Source organism: Chiroxiphia lanceolata, chromosome 16, assembly GCF_009829145.1.
Source record: "Chiroxiphia lanceolata isolate bChiLan1 chromosome 16, bChiLan1.pri, whole genome shotgun sequence".
Lineage (NCBI taxonomy): Eukaryota > Metazoa > Chordata > Aves > Passeriformes > Pipridae > Chiroxiphia > Chiroxiphia lanceolata.
In genome coordinates, this window is record NC_045652.1 from 10,673,752 (window position 1) to 10,693,281 (window position 19,530).

General features: G+C 41.8%; 1 long non-coding RNA gene across 1 annotated transcript; it reads left to right on the forward strand.

Annotated features, from left to right (window-relative positions):
- The first annotated feature begins 6,095 nt into the window (after window positions 1–6,095).
- LOC116795116 lies at window positions 6,096–18,020 on the forward strand. The gene is made up of 2 exons (XR_004359967.1): window positions 6,096–6,321; window positions 16,650–18,020. It is a non-coding gene; the product is annotated as an uncharacterized LOC116795116 (long non-coding RNA).
- Window positions 18,021–19,530: the final 1,510 nt, after the last annotated feature.

The following is a 19,530-nucleotide window of genomic DNA, read 5'->3' on the forward strand; positions in this document are numbered from 1 at the left end:
ATTCTCTGAAATTTCAGCCACCAGACCTTGAATCTGGAAAAGGAAAGCTTGCCATAAAATACAAACGGAGGCATTTGAAATAAAAGAAGGCCAGCAAAGTTAGAATCCAAAAGACTGCAAGACTCAGGGGTGAAAAAAGGATTTACTTAATGAATCAATGCATTGTTTGCTTTTTGGGGATCTTTTTCATCACTGATAATTTTGCTCCTGAGCAAAAAGAAACAAGGAATTTCATTGCACAGAGATTTGGGGATTCCAGAAATTATATCATTCCTTTTCAGAACAAAATTAATTTTCTTTCACATGGAAAACTTTTGATTTGGTAAAAATTAAAAGCTGTGTTTCACTCATGGCTCTTTAATACTTAATATATAACGCAGTATCAATTTTTAAAAACAAATGACACAAGTTCAAAAGAAAATAATATATCTGAAGGTTTTTTTCAAGCGTGGAGCTAATTTAGGATGTTTCAACATTATTGGAACTTTTTCATCACTTTTTTTTAAATTAAATTTCCCCAAAAGCAACATGAGCTCACAAACTTCTTTTTTATTATTATTATTTTAGCGCTACCGCATTTTACTGATGGGGGAAAAAAACCCTTTCCATCAAAGTTTTTTTCCAATGAACGCTACTCCTGAGTCAAGTAGGAGCGTGTCTGAAAATCCCTCAGATGGAAGATTTATTATGTATCACTGGGGAAAAAAAAGCTTTTCAGGGCCAAATTCTGATACAAGATGGTTTGTGAAAATATACTGAGCTCCAGCCAGTGAAAATGAGGCCCTTTCAGTGTACTTTGGGCTCCTAAAAGGGAAGGATACCCAGCAAAAAGGGTCAGAAAAGTTAGTGTGTGCATGTACACGTGCACACATGTATATGTATGAACACAGACACTCTGCTACTGCTCTTGGCACTCAAGAACAGCTTTCTAGATTGTTTTTGAAATATATGTGTTCAATACAATGACCCATAGCCATATGATTTTTAGGTATTTTCATTGTCTTCCAATTCTTTAATTTTCTTTTTAAACAAATTTTATTTTTTTTTAATCTTATAAGAGGTAATTTTATAATCTACGACCACATATGTAGACTAAATTTTGATACTACTTAGCAAGGTTTAAGGAAGTTGTGGCAGAAACAAACCAGCGGGTTTCTTGAGTGTGACCAATTATCCTCACTACAACAATTTGTATTTTTAGGAAGATGGTAAATAGAAAGATGCCTGTGTTGCCAAGGTTCAGAAACCCACTCAGCCCAAAGGTTATCTGGGAATGTGAGTCTGATAATATGGCTTTGCAGACAAAAACATTGTGATGTGTATCAAAATATTGCAAAGGGGTAACTGCTCTGCCAAAATGAAAGCCAGGCCAGAGAGATGTGAAGCACAACAAGCCAGGGTGATTCAGTCCATTCCTATAAACAAGATACAATGGAAAGAGGTTGCATAATTAACCCTAATAAACAGCATTTAATATGCCATCTATTTAAAATTAAACTGCTGTCAAGGCAGCGTTTTTATTTCTCATTTTAATTCTGTTCAAAGCAAATAAAGCCGTGTCTGCGGTATTGCCCCAGGCAACGACATTAACTGTTCCAAATGTGGGGGTTTGCAGCCTGATTTACAGTGCTGTGGAATGACCAACATTATATTGCTGTTTGAGTGACCCGGCGCTCATCTGGAGCGGGAGCGACAACGACTGAACACTCTCCTTGGGCCACCTGGATCCTGTTAAGTGCAGGCATAAATCAAAGCAACCTTCACATGACAGAGGCTTGTCCAGGCTGAGACTGGGTCAGACCCACTCCTTCCAGCAAACTAAAACTGAACTGTAAAACGCTGTGGTGTTACTATTTGCTTTGTAGTAGCTCCTAGAGTCATTTCACCGTGAAAGTGCAGGAAGTCACAGTCCAGAAGAGTCAAACTTGTCTTCTTTCCTTGTGCTTTTGATTCATCTGCACCTGCACCCGAATTTCAAGCATGATTTTGGCCTTGAGCAAAGGCTTGGCTGGCACTTCAGATATAAGACTGATGCTACCACCGAGGACAAACAATTTGCCCATTTTCACCCCACAGACTGGTGGCAAAGGCAAGGACAGGATTTAGGGCTCCACAGTCATCAGTTATTAGATCTGCTCTGGCCCCCAGTGCCTGCAGGAAGGGCAGTGTCACCAGTTAGGCAGATCTGAGCTTTTCAGATGAGATTGATATGGAGAGGAAGATTCCTGCAGGTGGTAGAACTTTAAAACAGCAACTCTCTACACAGAGGAAAGCTTTTAGTTCAAGAACCCCTCGACAACTTTTAGTCTTCCCTAAGCTATCCAAGATAGACTGCAACATTCATATGGAATACATATTTCATTTAGAATAGTAAATATTTATTCTTCTAGAGGTCCAGAGCTCAGCAGCACTGGATAATTGAAGTTATTCCTGTACGTACTGGCAGTCTTCACCTACCCCAACACCACCACAAGTTTACTTCAGCTCTGACATGCAAGACCACCCTTCCATATTTGCCCTCCATTGTGGCCATTGTGAGTGCAGAATGCCAATCACTCTACACCACGTGGAGCTTGTGCCAGGGCTTGTGCTGTGGTGACAGCTGTCCTCTGCAGAGGACAGCTTAGAGAAAAGATTCTCTAAGGTGGTCTCTAAGAAAGGCAGATTTTGTAGTAGGTGGAAGTATGCTTGGCATTTTTTGTATTCAAATGGACAGAAATGGGGTTGAATTTTTGTATAAAAATGCAAAGGTAGGAGCAACAGGTGAAACTACTGAAAATAAAGAAGATGTAAGTGCCCATTAACACATTCTGTATCTTTCCTTGTGATGGAAAAGGCTAAGAATTATCTGCAAAAATCCATTAAAAAAATCCATCTCCTGCTGTGGAATTCTGCTTTATTTTTTACTGGCTCCTATGAAGTTCTTATCACCAGAGTATAAACCATTTCACTTCTGAAACATCATAAAATTGCTGCCATTAAAGCCCTGGTAATTAAAGCTTGTTTGAGACCACAGAGTTTGTAAGCTGCAAGAGAAAATTCCTAAAGCCGTCTTTTACAGGGTTTTGATTAGAAACTCTTTCCAGATATGGGCAGATGCAATGTTCTAGACAATCTCAAGGCAATCTTAATTCATGTAACATTGATTTACTGAGGAGCTCATAGCTCAAAATAGGCTTTGATGGCAATATCTTATCTCCTCGAATCTGATAAACTCTGAGGACAGATGTATTGCTACAATTAACATAAATATATACTGCAGAAAGCAAGGAGGAAAATAACAAGTCTGAGAAAACAGGCCCTCCTTAATGCCACCTCCTGTGCTCTGTGCACTGCATAGCCAGGTTCCACACTAATTGTAGGACTCACAAGTAAGTTCCAAGGAAAGAAATTTATCCTGGGAGGCTCCCCAACACGTCTGAGCTTTTTCCAGAGGTGATTTTTACACCCTAATTAACATCTGTCACCAGTCTCTTCCCTCATCTCTTCTTGGGGAAGAAAGGTCTGCTTGTGACCTCGTGTTTGGTGAGGCCAGGGGCAAACTGGAATCATAAGACTGGATTTCTGAATTGCTGGATCAGTGATTTTTATATCTATATTTTAAAAGTCCAGGCATTTGGAAAAGAGACTCTGAACTTCTTTACTGTGCAGGTGACCGAGCACTGGAACAGGCTGCCCAGAGAGGCCATGGAGTCTCCTTTTCCTGAGGTATCCAAAAGCTGTTTGGACACAGTCCTGAGTACTGTGGTCTAAGGATTCTTGCTTGAGCAGGGAGCTGGACTAGGTGACCCCCAGTGGTTCCTTCCACTCCTACCCACTCTGTGATGACACTGCATTCCTGCAGAGGTTCATACCATCCTTGTAGACCATCCCAAAGAAAACTGTTGTCCTGCAGAGGCAGCTTTGGCAGAGAAGGTGTCCCACGGTGTGGGAGTTGTCTCTCTTGATTTTCATGTGGGTATTCCAAGCACAGGATATTGGTCTAAGGTTTGGACTCAGGGGGAAGGGGAGGGAAAAATGAGGCACTGGGACCATAACAACAGTCTTACTAACACAAATAAATGGAAGGCAGTCCAGTTTGTGTGAGTCTCCAGTAAGATGGCATGAAACACTACCTGAAAAACAATTGCTAATGTCTTCTCTAAAACCAAAACCCTTTAAAAAGTCTCTTAAGAGCAGTCAGCAATGGTCAGAAACTGCTTCTTGGAGCTATCCCTCAAAACCACATACACACAGTCAAACCAGAAGGTGAACACAGTCAAACCAGAAGGTGAACACAGTCAAACCAGAAGGTGCTGCTCTGTGTCCCTAGCTCGACAAAAATAACATGAGGGTGAAAAGCAAAGCATTTCCAGTGACCAGTCCAAGGTCGTGTCATGGTTGTGCCACAGGGAAGGACACAGTAGGAGAAGAGGTGCTGCTTCTCATGTGTTTTTCTATCATCTGACAGAATGGGTGTTCTTTGCAAAGAGATGTCTACTCAGAGAAAGAAGGTGGGACAAAGGATCATGGAATAACATGGCAATTCCATAAAATTTCTCAGGTGCTTCCCTTGGCACCGGCCCAGTGCCAGTCAAGACTTGAGGGATGTTTAGCAAAGCTGGAAATTTCCCTTTGAAGCCAGGGATATTGCAGCCTTCTGATTTTATTTTTTTTTTTCATACTTAACCGGAAAAAGAACAAGAAAGGTTGAAATTTCCCATGAAATGGAAATCCTGAGTGATTTTGCCCTGATAGCATCAGAACATCCTATTTGCATAGATTTGTTTCAACATGCCTGCAGTCTTTACAATGCTTCACGTCACGGAATTGTTTAGAGTTTTAGAAAAACACAAATTCAACAGGATTTTTTGAGTGAAAACACAATCTTTTGTTTTAACCGAAACGGTGGTTCTCAGTAACTTCCTCCTGAAAAAACAATTGGTTTCCTGTCCAAACATAGCTTTCCTTCATTGAATAAGTACACTTTTTTGGAAGATGTCCACAATCTCCAGTCCATTTCCAGTTAAGCCTGTGCAGAGAAGTATTGCAAGTGCTTACACGTTTGCAGGAGCCACACCATGGACATATCATTACAGTTCCAAGTTGTTTAATCTTTTGTCTAAATATAAATAGATGAGTGAATATCAGTAATTTCCTCTGTCCCTCTGTCTGTAGGGGGTTTATCTGTGTGAGGGAAGGCTTTAGGATTAGGGCCAGTCATTGGGGCTGTTTGCAGGGTATCTGGTCAGGAAGACTCATGAGCTGTTTGGAGATAACACCCTATTCATACTTGGCCTGATCAGCCATGCTCCAAAGGGCATCCCACATCAAACCCAGTGCTGATTTAAAGAAACAACAGCTCAGCTGTTCTGTGCCTGCTGCTTCTGGTGCAAAATGGGAGTTTTCCCATGAGGCCAAACTGACTGAAAGGGCCTTTTCCTTCCATTTCACTGTTTGGGCCAACCTCCAAAGTCTTTAATTCCCTGCTGATTTGGGACCTGCCAGCAAGAAGAAAGCACCTTTTTCGCATAGACCTGACTAGCCCAATAAAACTGGAAGTTGTGGGTGGTTTCTTCAAGAGAGATCTCCTGGAATTTTGGGCCAGTTTACAGGAGCTTTCACTCTTGTTGGCCGTGATCACTGCCCTTATCTTTTCCCATAAGTGTTATCAGTGTTTTGCTTTTCATCAGAAATGTCTTCCTTTACTCCCTCTTGATCTCTGGGGGGTCACTCGCCTACCAAATATTCAGCAAAAGGGGTGAGTATTCACCCTGATGAACTTGGATCCACATTTCTTCCCAGTCCTAACACTCCCCTCATATGACCCCAGTTTCTTCTTTCGCTGTCCAAGTCCTATAGCTAAAAAAAACAACTCCATCACAGTGGCTGGCTGACACAACCAGATAAAGACGACACAGCTCATAAGGGAAACTTGGAAGGGAAGCCCTAAAGTTTGATTGCACTACACAGGGAACTAAATTTTATCCAAATAAAAGGCACCCAAAAAAAAAAAAGGTTTCTATGGGATCCTGTTATCCGATAGGGATTCAGACCTGTGCTTGAGCTGGGCAGCTCTCCAGCTTGGTAATGCCATAATTTGGGAGTTTGCTGAGCTACAGCTATTTGCAGTTGTTAGACTGAAACGTCCTTTTCATCTCTGCAATCTCATTCAGTCCCTTAGCATTGTGGGGATGCAGGCAAACCACTATAAATAACTGAACCTTTTTGTGTCAGCTGGTACAAATACCAGCCACTTCGAACAATCTGACCTTTCTTGGGGATTCTGACCAATCTGCAGTGGAAGTTGGCTGATATCTTTCAGGATTTTCCACAGTTAAGGTATATTTAAAAATTGCTGGCTCTTTGTGTGCACTCCAAATGCTTTCTGGCTTGTTTAATCTGGCTGTGACACTTTGTTCTGTGGTTAAAAAATGAAAGTAACGTCCCAGTTAATGATTTTTGATGAAACCCATTATTCTCACAGCTATTTTTAAACACCTTGCAAGGCAAATCAATCTAACACACCTACAAGACTAATATTTTAATAAACTAACAGAGACAGTGGGCTAAAGCCATGGCATTTTTTCCTCTGAACTCTTGTTTTTAGATGAAATCCTGTGAGGTTACCTTGGCATTCCCTTGCATGAAGAAAGCAAAACCTAGCAAATAAATTGCTGTTGCTATCTCCTGAAGTTCGTATTCAGCTTTAAATGGAAAACAAAATAGAAAATGGCTTCAGCTTCATAATTAGCAAAAGCTGATGAAGGATGTTCCTGCAGAAGGTATTAAATGATTATGAGATTTTCCCCTCTTCCACACACCTGTTAAATGGAAACTGATAATGCCTCTCTCTTATTAATATCTTATGAGGAAAGTCAGAGGAGATGTATCCTTGATCAAGAGATATCCATTTTATGCTTACTGCTGTAGCTCATTCTGGAACAGAATGCCTCTGTGAGAAACTGAAGATATTGATATAGTCATTGTAACCAGAAAAATAATGAGAAAAGGCTATAAAATACAGAAAATAATCTAGACTGTGGCTTGCTTCCTAGCTTTGCTAGAAGCTGCACTGAAATTTCAAGCAGATTTTTCATATCTGGCATCCTCCCATTCATTCACACTGTATCTGAGAGCTTTACCCCAGCTGCCCCATTTGTCAGAACCAGAACAGAAAGGATCACAGTTTTCATCCACTGGAAGAAACAGCTCAGAGAGGTAAATGCTGGGAAAAAATTAGACTTTTTCCAGAGGGAGACCCTACCCGACTGTAGCAGGAGTGGCTATGTGGAGCTCACTAGAGTGAGATTTCTTAAGCCACTTTGCTCTCCCTTGTGAGCACAGTGCATTTCAGCTATGTACATAAGAGAAGATGCTCAAGAGCACAAATCTGCAGTCTGTAGGATCTGGGCATTTTATATCTTTATATATTTTATATCAGATTTTATATCTGGTCTGAGACTGCAAGATGAATTCTGTATCAGGTCCTTATATCAAATCTTAAGTTACCCACAAGTAAGCAAAGCAGTGTGATGGTGAAAGGGTATTTGCCTATTTGTTGTTGCAGAGTAAAGCTGGAGTTAATGAAATTATTGCCACATTATAAAGTTTGCAAAAGTATACTGTCTTCAAACAAGAAGATGCTGATGTGAAGTTGGAGAAGCCTTTCACCAGTTTAAAAATGTAATAAATTTGAAGGACATCAGTGAGGAAGGACTGAAGGGAAAATGAATCAGCTGGAATACTTTCCTCCCTGCATTGCTTTCCCTGCTCCCCAAAACAAGCAGGCAAACTCTCCCATATCTTCTGGGAAAAATTCACAGAGAGCTTCAACTCTCCCCTGAGCTGGACAGTCCACAGCCACCACGGACACTTATTTCATAACCTGGCTCTTCCCATCAAAGCTGCACTTGCTCATAGCCATGTGTTGTGTTGAGCAAGTGCCTATGTTTTTATATTTTCCCCTTTGCAGTGAATAGGTGAAATTTTCAGGCACATTTCTCAGGCTTGAGCTGCTGTCCCTGCAGCTCAAGCCAGGAGCTGTACCAGGGAGCACAGAACGACCCCATGACTGACATTAGCCGTGCTCTCTCTATTAGAGGCAGCTGTCAGAAAAGGAGAGAGTTACTGAATGTCAATTAAAATGCTTCAGTGATTTCAGTGGGCAACTTCCATGCACAGCTTTGTAACGCGACACTCCCCCGTGTCCAGTTAACAGCACTGCTCTTACAGAAGCCCCTAGTAGGTCAATTTATGCAACAGCATTGACAGTGACCTTAAGGAGGGATCATTAAACTATTCTCCTTGCCTGAAATTCGTAACTCTATCTGCTTTCCCTGCAGGAGAGGATGAGACAAGGTGAGGAGGGAGGGAGCAGTCCATTGACCACCCAGAACGAAGGAAGAACTTGAAATTACTTTGTTAGCCCTGATTCCTCTTGGTGCACACCCTAAAGAGGAAAGTGAGGGAAAAAACCCAGCAGTGTGGTACCTGCAGTGGGTAAGACCTCACTGGTGTCTAACAGCAGAGCCAGAGGGAGTGGGAGCACTTTGAAGACCGGTGAGGGTCAGGGGGCAAGGGGTGATGTTCTACTGCCACTGCAGGGAGGACAGCAGGGCCCTGTTGTCCCAGGGCTCTGTGGGCCACTGCTCCACTTGCCCCAGCAGGCAGATGCACCACCAGCACCCAGCACACTGAAACACGGCAGAAGTCTGGGAGGGGACGTGCCAGCAGCCGGCACCACGCCCACAGAGGTTTTGGCAGCTGTGCCTGTTAACTTACAGGAAAGGATGACTTTTGTCACTTGTCTCATCTCAGGCACGCTGCAAAGTTTAGCTGAAAGCTTTTAGTGGTCCCTTGACTCTGAGCCTGCAGATATAGAGAGATAGAGAGCATAATAAACTTTCAAAATATGATCCAACTGCGTAAGGCAGCAAATGTGTATCTTAACTGTATCCAGTGGAGCTGAATGGAAACAAACACACCATTTCAAACCAGACCACACACAGCAAGATAGTGCACATGACTAATTTTGATGACTGATTTCATATAAATAATGTACCAAGATTAGTAGATGCACTGTAACATCTCTTCATTTCACTCCTTTAATTAACTTTTCATTGAGAATCCAATTGGAAGTGGCTAATAAAATGTTTGCTTTTTGCTGCTTAGATTAAAAACGCATCCTGTCCTTACCAAAAACAGGGGGAAATTGCACGAAACTTAGGAAACAGCCTGCTTGATGCCATTCAAAACAGTGCCAGTGTTACAGCTCTTAGCTGGGTGGCAAAGGAAGAAATAACAGGTGTAGATAAGGAGTGGGAAGGGTACAGTATTATGGTTGCTACATGTTGTAAATTGCTATGGGAACCAAACAGTTTTGTTCTAGATCAGTTTTGCCACCTACACAAAAGGGGAATAAGACACAGATAACCCTACAGCTGAGTTCTGTTCTTCTGATGCCTGGCAATGCTTAAATGAACTCATGAAGGAAGTGTTGAGTAGTGAAAGACAAATGACCTTTTCCATCTGGGAAAGGTCTTAAAATCTTAAAGCTGCAATGCCTATGTTTATCAGAAGAGAAAGGAGGGAAAATGCAGGTGAGGAAGAAAGAAGCCAAATCCCCACTGTCTGAATTCAAAGAGGATGGCAGGATTTAAAGGACCTGGTGACCTTCAGGAAATTGATCCTGGTGTTGATGGATCACTATATATAGGATGCAAACTAATAGGTCAGCTGCTGCCTTTTCACTGTATAAAAGGCAAGATTTACTACCCCTCCAAAGACAGAAACTTTAAATGGTTTTCAATGAAGCAATTTTAACACTTATTACATCGTCTCCAGGGATTTTCAAGACATTTTGCAAATAAGGCAGGCAGGTAGGGCAGATAAATCTTCTCATCCTGTCATTACTGATGATAAACCTGATACAGAAAGATGTGACATGACTTGTCCCAAAAAACCTCTTTAAGAGGGACCCCCATTGCTTGTGCCTCAGGTATGTGATTAAACACCAACCACCTTTCCCTTTCAACAAGTTTCATCAGCTTTCATATTGGAACTCCGCAGAACCACAGATTTCACATATTTTTTTAATACTAAGACATCAATTAGTCCAGGTTTACTCAAAACAGTGGCCAGTGTCCCTTTATAAGTCTGTAAACCTGAGAGGACCTATTTGTGATCTTGGACTGAGATTCAAGTTTTAAAGGAACAGTGAAACTGAGGCAATTTTTCTTATATTCTACACTTGAATGTGCCTGAAGGACTTATGTGCAAGGCAGCTTGCAGACTTCCAAGGCCTTTTTCTATTTCAGCCTTGATCCCAAATTTTGACTCTACTAAGGCCGACAGCCCCTCCATTCAGCATTTGCAATGCTAAAATCTCAGATATTATTTGGATTGGACCTTCCAAGACACATTAGCAAGCAAAGTCACATTTACAAGCTCCATCTGTAACAGGCAGTGCCCCACTGTCACACCATGGTGTGGGAGAGCAAAGTACTACAACAGCAGTGTCAAAGCTGGGTAGAGGAACTTAATAACAGTAAACAGGACAAGAAGAAGATAAATAATAAAAGGATTACCCACTGCATGGAAAGCTTCCCAAGGTTCAGCATGGCATGGGAAAGAATTCAGAATCCCAGGTTTCACTCAGACCATTTCTGGGAACAAAGGCACCTGTATTAAAATGACTGGTGTTGATTTTGGCAAACCATGATCAAATAGAATAGAAAAGAATAGAAAAATGGTACAAATCTGATTATCCCTGGGCACATAATTCTTGGTGCTTCACACATTCTCTCTACCCTTCCCACATATTTCTTGGCATGACCTGGTATCTTTTGTTTTGCACCACAACTTTTTTGATTAAGTGAAATATCTCTAAGATGGCAATTGGCAATAGGGTGAGAGCACTGTAGCTGGAGTGAGGAGGCTTCACAGCCGCAGGCCTCCTACCTGCCAAGTCTCACCACAGTCTCCTACCCCCTGGATTCTTTTGGAACCCACCCTGAGAAAAATTCAGTCATATGTTCAGTTAATTTTAAACTAAAAACCAACCAGAAGACAACCAGAGTTAATAGTACTCATTTAAATTAGAAGTTCTCCCATATATGGAAAAAGTCCTTGGCTGGATTTCTCAGCAGCTGGAAATGCACACAACTCTGAGGTCTTGGACCACGGGCTGTTTCACAGCATCTGAGCACCTTCCCCAGCACTTCTGTCTAAAGGCATCAGGAAAAGAAAGATGGGAAACAGAAAAAATGCTGGAATCATTCCATAAAATGTTATCAAGATAAGAATAGCTAGAAATAATAATAGCTAGTAAGGAGAAAACAGGGACAGAAGCCTTCCAGAGCAAGGTGTGAAAAGACTGGGGACCGCCTCCGAAAATCAAACTGTAGCACCTCATCATTCCCCCAAGACCCAAAGCATTTTACAAGCAGAAAGAGGTGCTACCAGCTTGAAGGGCCATTCACTGCTGAACTGCAGCATGGAGTGAAAAATAGCCTGTATTCAATAGCTGTTTGGGACAGAAAGTGAAAAACAACATGGTCATTGAAAGGGCAGGAGGAATTTCTGGTAGGCAGAGCATAATTAGCCAAGTTGGCTCGTGGCCATGACATGGAGGTTAGTCATCCCCTTTTGTGAAAAGTGCCATCAGATCTTCAGTGACTAAGAGCATTCAGGACCTTGGGTTTGTGTCTAATCCAGAAGATGGATAACAATGCTAAAAAGGAAACATCAGAGGCGAGTATGATCATAAACAGGGAGCATATGCAAGATATCTTCCAGATAGAGGGGGGAAAATGGAGCTCTAGGCACTGGCCAAAACAAACAGGAGTCACCATGAGTGGATGGGGGTCATTCCAGGCTACTATGTGAATTACATCAGAACCAGCATTGCCCTTCGTATGGCTTCACAAAGCACAGCTTTAACACTTGAATGTCACTGGAAGAACAAGACAAAAATGCTGCACCCACAGTCAGAGAAAGCCAAGAAGGAAACTCAAGGAGATAGGAGTCCAATTTCACCTGAGGGAACAATTAAGAATTATTTATCACGGTTGAACTAATGGATCTTTATTTTTAGAGGGAGAATTGGGGAATTTTAAGAGTTTCCCGCTCTTAGCTTGTATTTAAATAATAAATCTGAGTTCTGGGGAATGTTCAAGACAGCAGCTCATGCATTTGCAGCCAGGCCACAAGAAACTGTTTTCAAAATCAAAACAATAACCAGCATTTCTGGAACCAATTCTGATGTTCTGCCATCTCTTCAGAAAACACACAAGAAAATAATTTCACCTAGTGTTGTTATTGGGGTCTGCCTTGTTAAGTTAGGGGACATTTACAAAACTTCAGGATTGATCTGTAAAAAATAAATCCTGTAAAAAAAATCCTGATGGATTTTCAGCCATCGACAGGCTGAACAAGCCTGAATATAGATGCATCTGTATTCCTGTATTGAAGTTTCTCAAGAATGGCTGAAAATCAAATCTGATGCTTTTCATCTGCTTCAAACTCTAAGTAAAATGCAGACCCACAAAGCTAGCCCTAATTACTCACTTTAAAAGCATCATGCACTTTGTATTGAGCACAGCCTTTAACTCTGTCTGCAAGCTATTTCTAGGCATTGTGTCTTTATCCATTTCACACACACACCACAGCAAAAGGTCACTCCTAAGTGTACATCAGGAGTGGAAGACAGTGAAGAACTCTGCTAATCAGACTTGCTCCTAAACACTTACTGTTCAAAGAGCTGAGTGGGGCTAGACACTAATGTATTTGACCCTTCAATAGCTTAGTAGCCAATTAGCTTTCTAAAGGCTGTGATGAACTGCACTCATTTACTGGGCATCCACACACTGCACTGCTGTGTTTAACAAGCAGTGGGACCACTGACAGCTGCCCAGCAAGGCCCTCTGCACCCTCAGTGCTGAGTCTGCTCCTCTCGCTGTCCTGTCCCGTCACTGTACAGGAAAAAAGATGTGAAAAGCACAGCTTGAGATGACTTCCACAAAGAAAGAAATGTCATTCACAAAACTGTAGGATTCCAGTCAGCTCCATATTTTTCCAGGTTTCCCCTTCAATTTGCAGGAATAGCACCAGAGCATCAGTTCACTTTGCTGCATCAAAGGCAGGTCTTATGTTCTCTTCCAAGTATCAAAGCACCAAAGTCATAAACACCTGGAAAACCCAAGGTGATCCTTGACATCTTCTTTGGAAAGATGGTTATGAAATGCCAGAGCTCATCTGAAGATGTTCACACCTTTGTTTGACAAGTCTAGCTCATGTTTCTCTCTCCCTCACTGCAGCACCCTTGGCCAGCACTGGAGCCCATCATGGCAGAACAATTCATTCCCATCCGTAACTCACAAACTGGCAGATTTGCTGATCTTCTTCTTAGATATCAAAGCAAATTTGCTAGGGCTTACAAAGAGAAGTCTGGGTACATAGATGCAGAGACATATTATCAGAGACTCCTTCTGTCCCCCAGTGTCCTTCAATCAATGCTGCACTTGAAGATCAGCAGGGCTGATAGCACAGCAGGGCTGATAGCACAGCAACCAAACTGTGCAGCTGTGAACATCATTGACCTGAGAAACAACTGCATATAGTCAGCTGCTTGTGAAGGGCATTTATTGGTCTGGCACCAAAGCACTGAAACACTTAACATATTCTTAAGCCATATATGTCCCACAAGTGAGGTGTGTCCTTGGCAGGAAGCTGAATCAGAACAGGCTTAAACACATGCTTAAATGTAAGCACACACGTAAGTGTCTCACTGAATTGTGGCCGTGTTGACATTTGTATTACTAGCCAAGATGTCCAGCAGAATCATTTATTAGTTCCTTCTCTCTCCTCATTTACCTTTTTTTTCGTACTGGTGGCTTCAAAGAGAAGCTGTGCTTCATACCAAGTAGGCACCACTAATCAGTCTATTTTAATAAAGAGAGAAATTAGGTGAGAAGGACAACAGTGACTGTGAAATTGGAGAGAGGCTGATGTGTTATTTTCAAAGCCCTTAATTTTTTTTAAAAGTGCTGTATTTTAGCACTTGGCACCAGCGACTATGCAAAAATAAGCCACTGGGCTCAGCAACTTCGAGTTAGAATTTTCTTTAAAAATTTCCAGTAAGCTAAAATTAATGGCAAGTCAGGGATGTTTGTTTCACGAATTAAAAGGAAATTTTCCCCTTTTAAGTAGCAAAGACAGAAATGGGGAATGTTCTTTTTTACCAGTTATATACCAGTTATGCCACTGTACTCTCAAAACTTCACGTTTTCTGTGTCTCTCAGTTGAACTGCCACAATCTGCCTAACAACAGTGAAGTCTCGTGTCTGTTTGAGAGCTACATCTAAGACTCAGCCACAATTCATCAGGATCAGATGGCAGCCAGTCCTGAATGCATCTCCTGAGAGCTGGACACTGCTCACCCGTCAGGGAGCAAAAACAATTATCTGAAGCTCCCCACCTGCTCCAGGGCCACTTCGTCAAATACGATACTTCAGGGGGTGATGCCTCCCTGTCATACTGATTTTTTGGATGTTGACATAGTGGTTGGAGTGAACATCTGTTGCTGCTACTCCACTGTGATCTCATTTACACTCTTCAGAAGCAAAGATGAAAACTTGTTTAGGTGTCTCCCTCCTGCCTGCTCCACCTGAGAAACCCTCTGCATTTAATCTGAGCAGCTGAACAGCTGTGACCAGATGACACTTTATCTATCCCCTTCTCTCTTTGGTGCATCAGTTTAATTCCCAGCTACTTGCTCACTGAATCCTCACCACTGGTGGCAGACTTCGGAGTATCTAGCTATGCACATGGCCATTTTCTCATTCTTTCATATAAATATCTCAGGACCCAAACCAAGGGGAAATCAGACCATTTGCTTTGCAGCCAATGGAAATTCTGAAGAAACAAACAAAAAATTAATCTGGCTGCAAATCACAGAGAGAAACTCCAAGGTTGGGTGTCCCACTGAATGGGAGTGTGCTGAGATATTAGGATTGGAAAAGGGACCTAATCAGTTAGAGAATGTACTAGAAGCAGTTGGTTGCAGCCTTCTGTGCTCCCTTCTGTGGCTATGTGCCTCCTGCAAACCATTAAGAGCAATGCATCCTCTTCCATGTCTCTAACATTTGCTCATTATTCCAGTTTTGGAGCTTTTGGAGGGGTTTTGTACTCCTCCTATCTTGTTCCAGCTGTGCAAGTGAAAAAAATAATTCCCTTTCTAAACAGCTTCAGTGTACCTGGGTGAGTTGAAAACTGGGACAGAAGACCAAGCTTCACCACCACCTGATGCTACTGAAAAAGAGATATGGGTAGGGTCAGGGAGGAGAGTTGGGCTGGGTAATGTAGAAAGGACAGTCTGTTTGTGTATCTGCTCACAATTAATCTGTGGGAAGTTACCAGGGTTAGTTCTCACCTTCCATCTCAGCCTAAAAGGTTTTTTTTTTTAGGCTGCAAAGTGAAAACTCAAATAGAAACTGCAATCTTTTAGGGTTTCAGGCTTAGGTATGGTATCAGTCCCTCTTTTCCAAAGGTGGCAGCAATAAGGGGCTGATGGCTGATGCTTTCCCCAACAGCCTCTTACTTTAATGAGCATTTTCTCTGCATCTAAGATGTAGCTGCCTCTCTAGACTGGTGACGCTCTGTCTCATGCACAGAGCTTACACACAGTGTCAGTAAATAATGACAGCAATATAATCATAGCAACCTACAGGAGAGACATTTCCTCAGTAAGACAGCTTCCAGAAGTTCAAAGCCTTGCACGAGTAGAATACATGAAGGCTCTCTGTGTTAACTAATCAGTGTTTCCATCTCTATGTGATCATTTTCTAAATTGCCATAAAAGTGGCACCAAGAGCACTGAAGATGACACTCTTCTGTCTGGGTGCTGTAATCACACTGAATGTGTCTGAGCAGACTGCATAGCAAATGGGCACTGGAGATTTTAAAAATCTCAGTTTTCATCATCAAACACCAAAAGCTAGTTCCTGTTTCCTTCTCAGTCACCTCTCCTGACTCCATCAGGCTATTGCTGCAATGCTGAGTGATATGTGGCAGCATGTTACTCTCAGTGGAGATTAATTATTTCTTTTCTAAGACTCCCACATCCCCCATCCCCTCTGGGTCTCTCAGTTGGTAAAGCAGCACGTCAAAAACTGATGGGAAGGTGTGAGACGTGACACGACTTTACGAGAAAATAAAATTTGGGACAAGGGAGATGGAATTTGGATTTTGACAACGAACTTTGCTTTTCTGTTTTTTTCTTCCCCTTAAGAATATGATTCTATTTTAAAATCTGAATTAATTGCTGTGATTCATACCGTAATTACTACAGGAAATCGGGAGGGACTGCACCTGTGTTGGACCATGAGGGAGCCCAAAGTGATGCTGGTTCCTCCCCACACTGACTAATCCCCTTTGTCTGCTGTGCACAAACATCAATACCTGCCTGAAACTCCTTCAGCCCCCAGATTTCCATTTACAGCTGTCTCCAGAGTGTCACAAGGAAAGATGATGGATGGGCAGAATTTTATTTCTGTTAGAATGAAGCCAATTGAATATCTCCAACAACTTTATTAAAAATTCTAGTTCTTGCTTTACTTAATCTTGAAAAATGTGACATGTTCCTGCAGCTGAGTTTGCATTTTGTCTAGGAAATGAGTGCCTGAGGTGGAATGATCTTCTGGGGGAACTGAGCAAGATGCAATTTAATGCTTCCCCTGTCAGAGTCAGAGAGCATCCAGCCTGGGAGAGAGAAGCTGATAGCCCACAACTGCCATCTCCCCAAAGGGGTTGTACTTCAGGTTCTTGGGAACATGACCCATGAAGTCCAACAACAAAGGCAGTCAGGCTGGTGACTCAAACTGGAGACCTCCCTGTCATCTCAGCCTCACTGCTCCACTCCTCTGACTACCTCCAAGCCCTGCAGAGCATTGCTCTCCCTCCTCAGTGGAATTCTGTAATCCCTGCTGATGACCCACTACTCATGATCCGTAGTTGTCATCAGTTACAGAAGACTTCTGGAAGAGAGCACTGAAGTGTTTGGATTTGGTGGGATGGGGTGGCAGGGAGGGAAACAAATTAGAAGCACAGGAGCTTGGCATCTAACACAGAGGCCTGAGGGTGTCAGGTTTGGGTGAACAACTGCTCTATCACAGTGTCTGTGTAACTGAAACTCTGTCCAGAGAACAGAGTTTGTTCAAGGTTTTTCTCTTCTTGCACTGCTTTTCCTATTTCCCTCTTGTTTTCCCAGAAATAGAACATGACATTTATTTTTATGGACAGCATGATCTTATGTCTATTCCCCTGTGATGGAGTAATCTGAACACAATTATGTTCTGTTGACAAAAAGTGATAAAAGTGTATTGTGTCAACACTCTGAACTAACAGATTTGTCATCTGCTCTACTCCCAGATAATAGAAACAGAATTAGAAAATGCTCTGACAGACTCTACCCTTTCCTATGCTTAGGTAAGCCCCAGCTCTGTGCTTGATTACTGTACTCCAGCATTCTCCCTCTTCCAGAAAGATCTGCCTGGTTTTAAATTCAAGTGTAAATTTTGTTTTGATGGACTCTTTTTGGCAGCTTATAGCCTGTACTCTCTAACTTTTCACTGCAGTTCTACTGTTACCATTCCTTTCCATGGCTTTGGAAAATCCAGCTTTTTTGTGTATCTTTTTTTTCCCCATGCAAACTTCTTTCTAGATAATGTATTTGACAGTATTATCTGTGTTATATCTTCCCTCCAGCTGACTTTCACTTGAGTTCATGGACAGAAATCTGCCTGGACTCTTGTTTTCCTGAGAAGACTCCCACATTCTGCCCAAAATGTAGGACCATCCCCAAACGCATGCAAATTTTCAGTGAAAAGATGTGCACACATCATAACATAAACCAACATCCCCTGCTAGGTTTGAAGACAAGTTTGCACTTCCAGCTCTTGGTTAGCTGGATGACAATTACTGCTTAAGAACTAAAAGAATGGTGAAATCCTTCAAGCAAAATAGAAGAAGCTTTTTCATGGCCAAAAAAAAAAAAAAAAAAAGCAATTTCCAAAATTTCTGTAAAACATTTTGTTTTCCAGCTGTGATTCTTTCACTGTTAAATGCCATTAAACAGCATTTCCATTCAAAAGGGCCATGTGCAATGTATATTAAGGCTTTCCAAAATTAGGAATCAATAGCCACCAGGTGCAAGTGTTTAGAATGAGTCAAACATGATAAATTTGGTCTCCTGGCTAATGCCTGTCTGAAAAGACCATGAGCATTGGCCTCCTCATCAGAACACAGGAGTTGATAAGTGCCAGGAAGATGCTTTTACCTTGCATGACTGGTCCTGCCTCAGCTCATTCCCCCAGCTTCCAGGTTAAGCATTATCTTAGACTGCAACTCCTGAAAATCAGCTCTTTTAGGACCACAAACATCAGAGCAACCCAAAGTCTACTCTAATATGAAGTGAATGCTGGACTCTCTCTTCCTCCAACCTATCAACTACAGCCCACTTTGCTCCTCAGCTCCTGCAGTGCTTCAGCTCATCCAACCACAAGGAGCTTGTCCCTGTGAAAGCAGCATTTTTCACAGGTTTTTCCTTTGGTTTGGTACATTTGATGTTTGAACAGAAAAATGCAATCAATTTTGACAGCAGAGTGAAATGAACTGAGTACGTGCACATGAAAAACGATTGTTTATTCCCCTCATCCAGCTTCTGCCAGTGGGATTTTTAGTGTGGGGGTGGAATCGAGGCATTTACATCCTGAAATAAGGATAATTGGAATAGTGGCTTAAGGTATTTTGGCACCACATTCTGATACCCATAGCAACCTTTACAGAAAAATGAGCTGGACATTGCGATGGAAACTTTACACCGTCTACAACTTAATTCACAACCCAAATTTCCCAGCAGAAGCCACAGCTCATTACCACACCTACAGAACCACTTGTGAAAGAAAGCACAGATCTGACTCTTGCTCTTCCTCCTCCTCTCTGACTGACAGCCAGATTTGGTGCTCAACAAAAGGATGCTGCTGTGAGAAAACAGCTAAGAAAAAAAAAAGGTGCTAAAGTTCTTTGCAGAATTGACTTAAAGCAGTGAATACATTGTGTAACGAACAAGTTTGGATAAAATGAAGCAATATCCCTGCAAACAAGATTTTTGCTTACCCACCAGGCTGATGCTCTCTGTGTTACTGCACTTAAAGCTTATCAAGTCAATCTCCTCGAATAAATGAATATTTATCTTATTTTATCAGTAACTGTCTTTCTATCCTAATGTATCAGACCATATCAAAATAAGATCCATATACCTACTGTGACTTATTTCACCAAAAGCACTCTGTCCTAACAGCAATACTTTTGTAAGGTTACGCTCAAGATTATTTTTTGGCACAATTTGGTCATGATTTTAATACTAATCCCAAGTATCTCAGAATCCAGCATACTCAGTTTGTAGCACTTGAGTTTTCCACTGGAGTCAACGAGGCCATTATTCACATGCTTAAAATTAGGCATATGCTTAAGTTTTTCGCCTTTGGGATA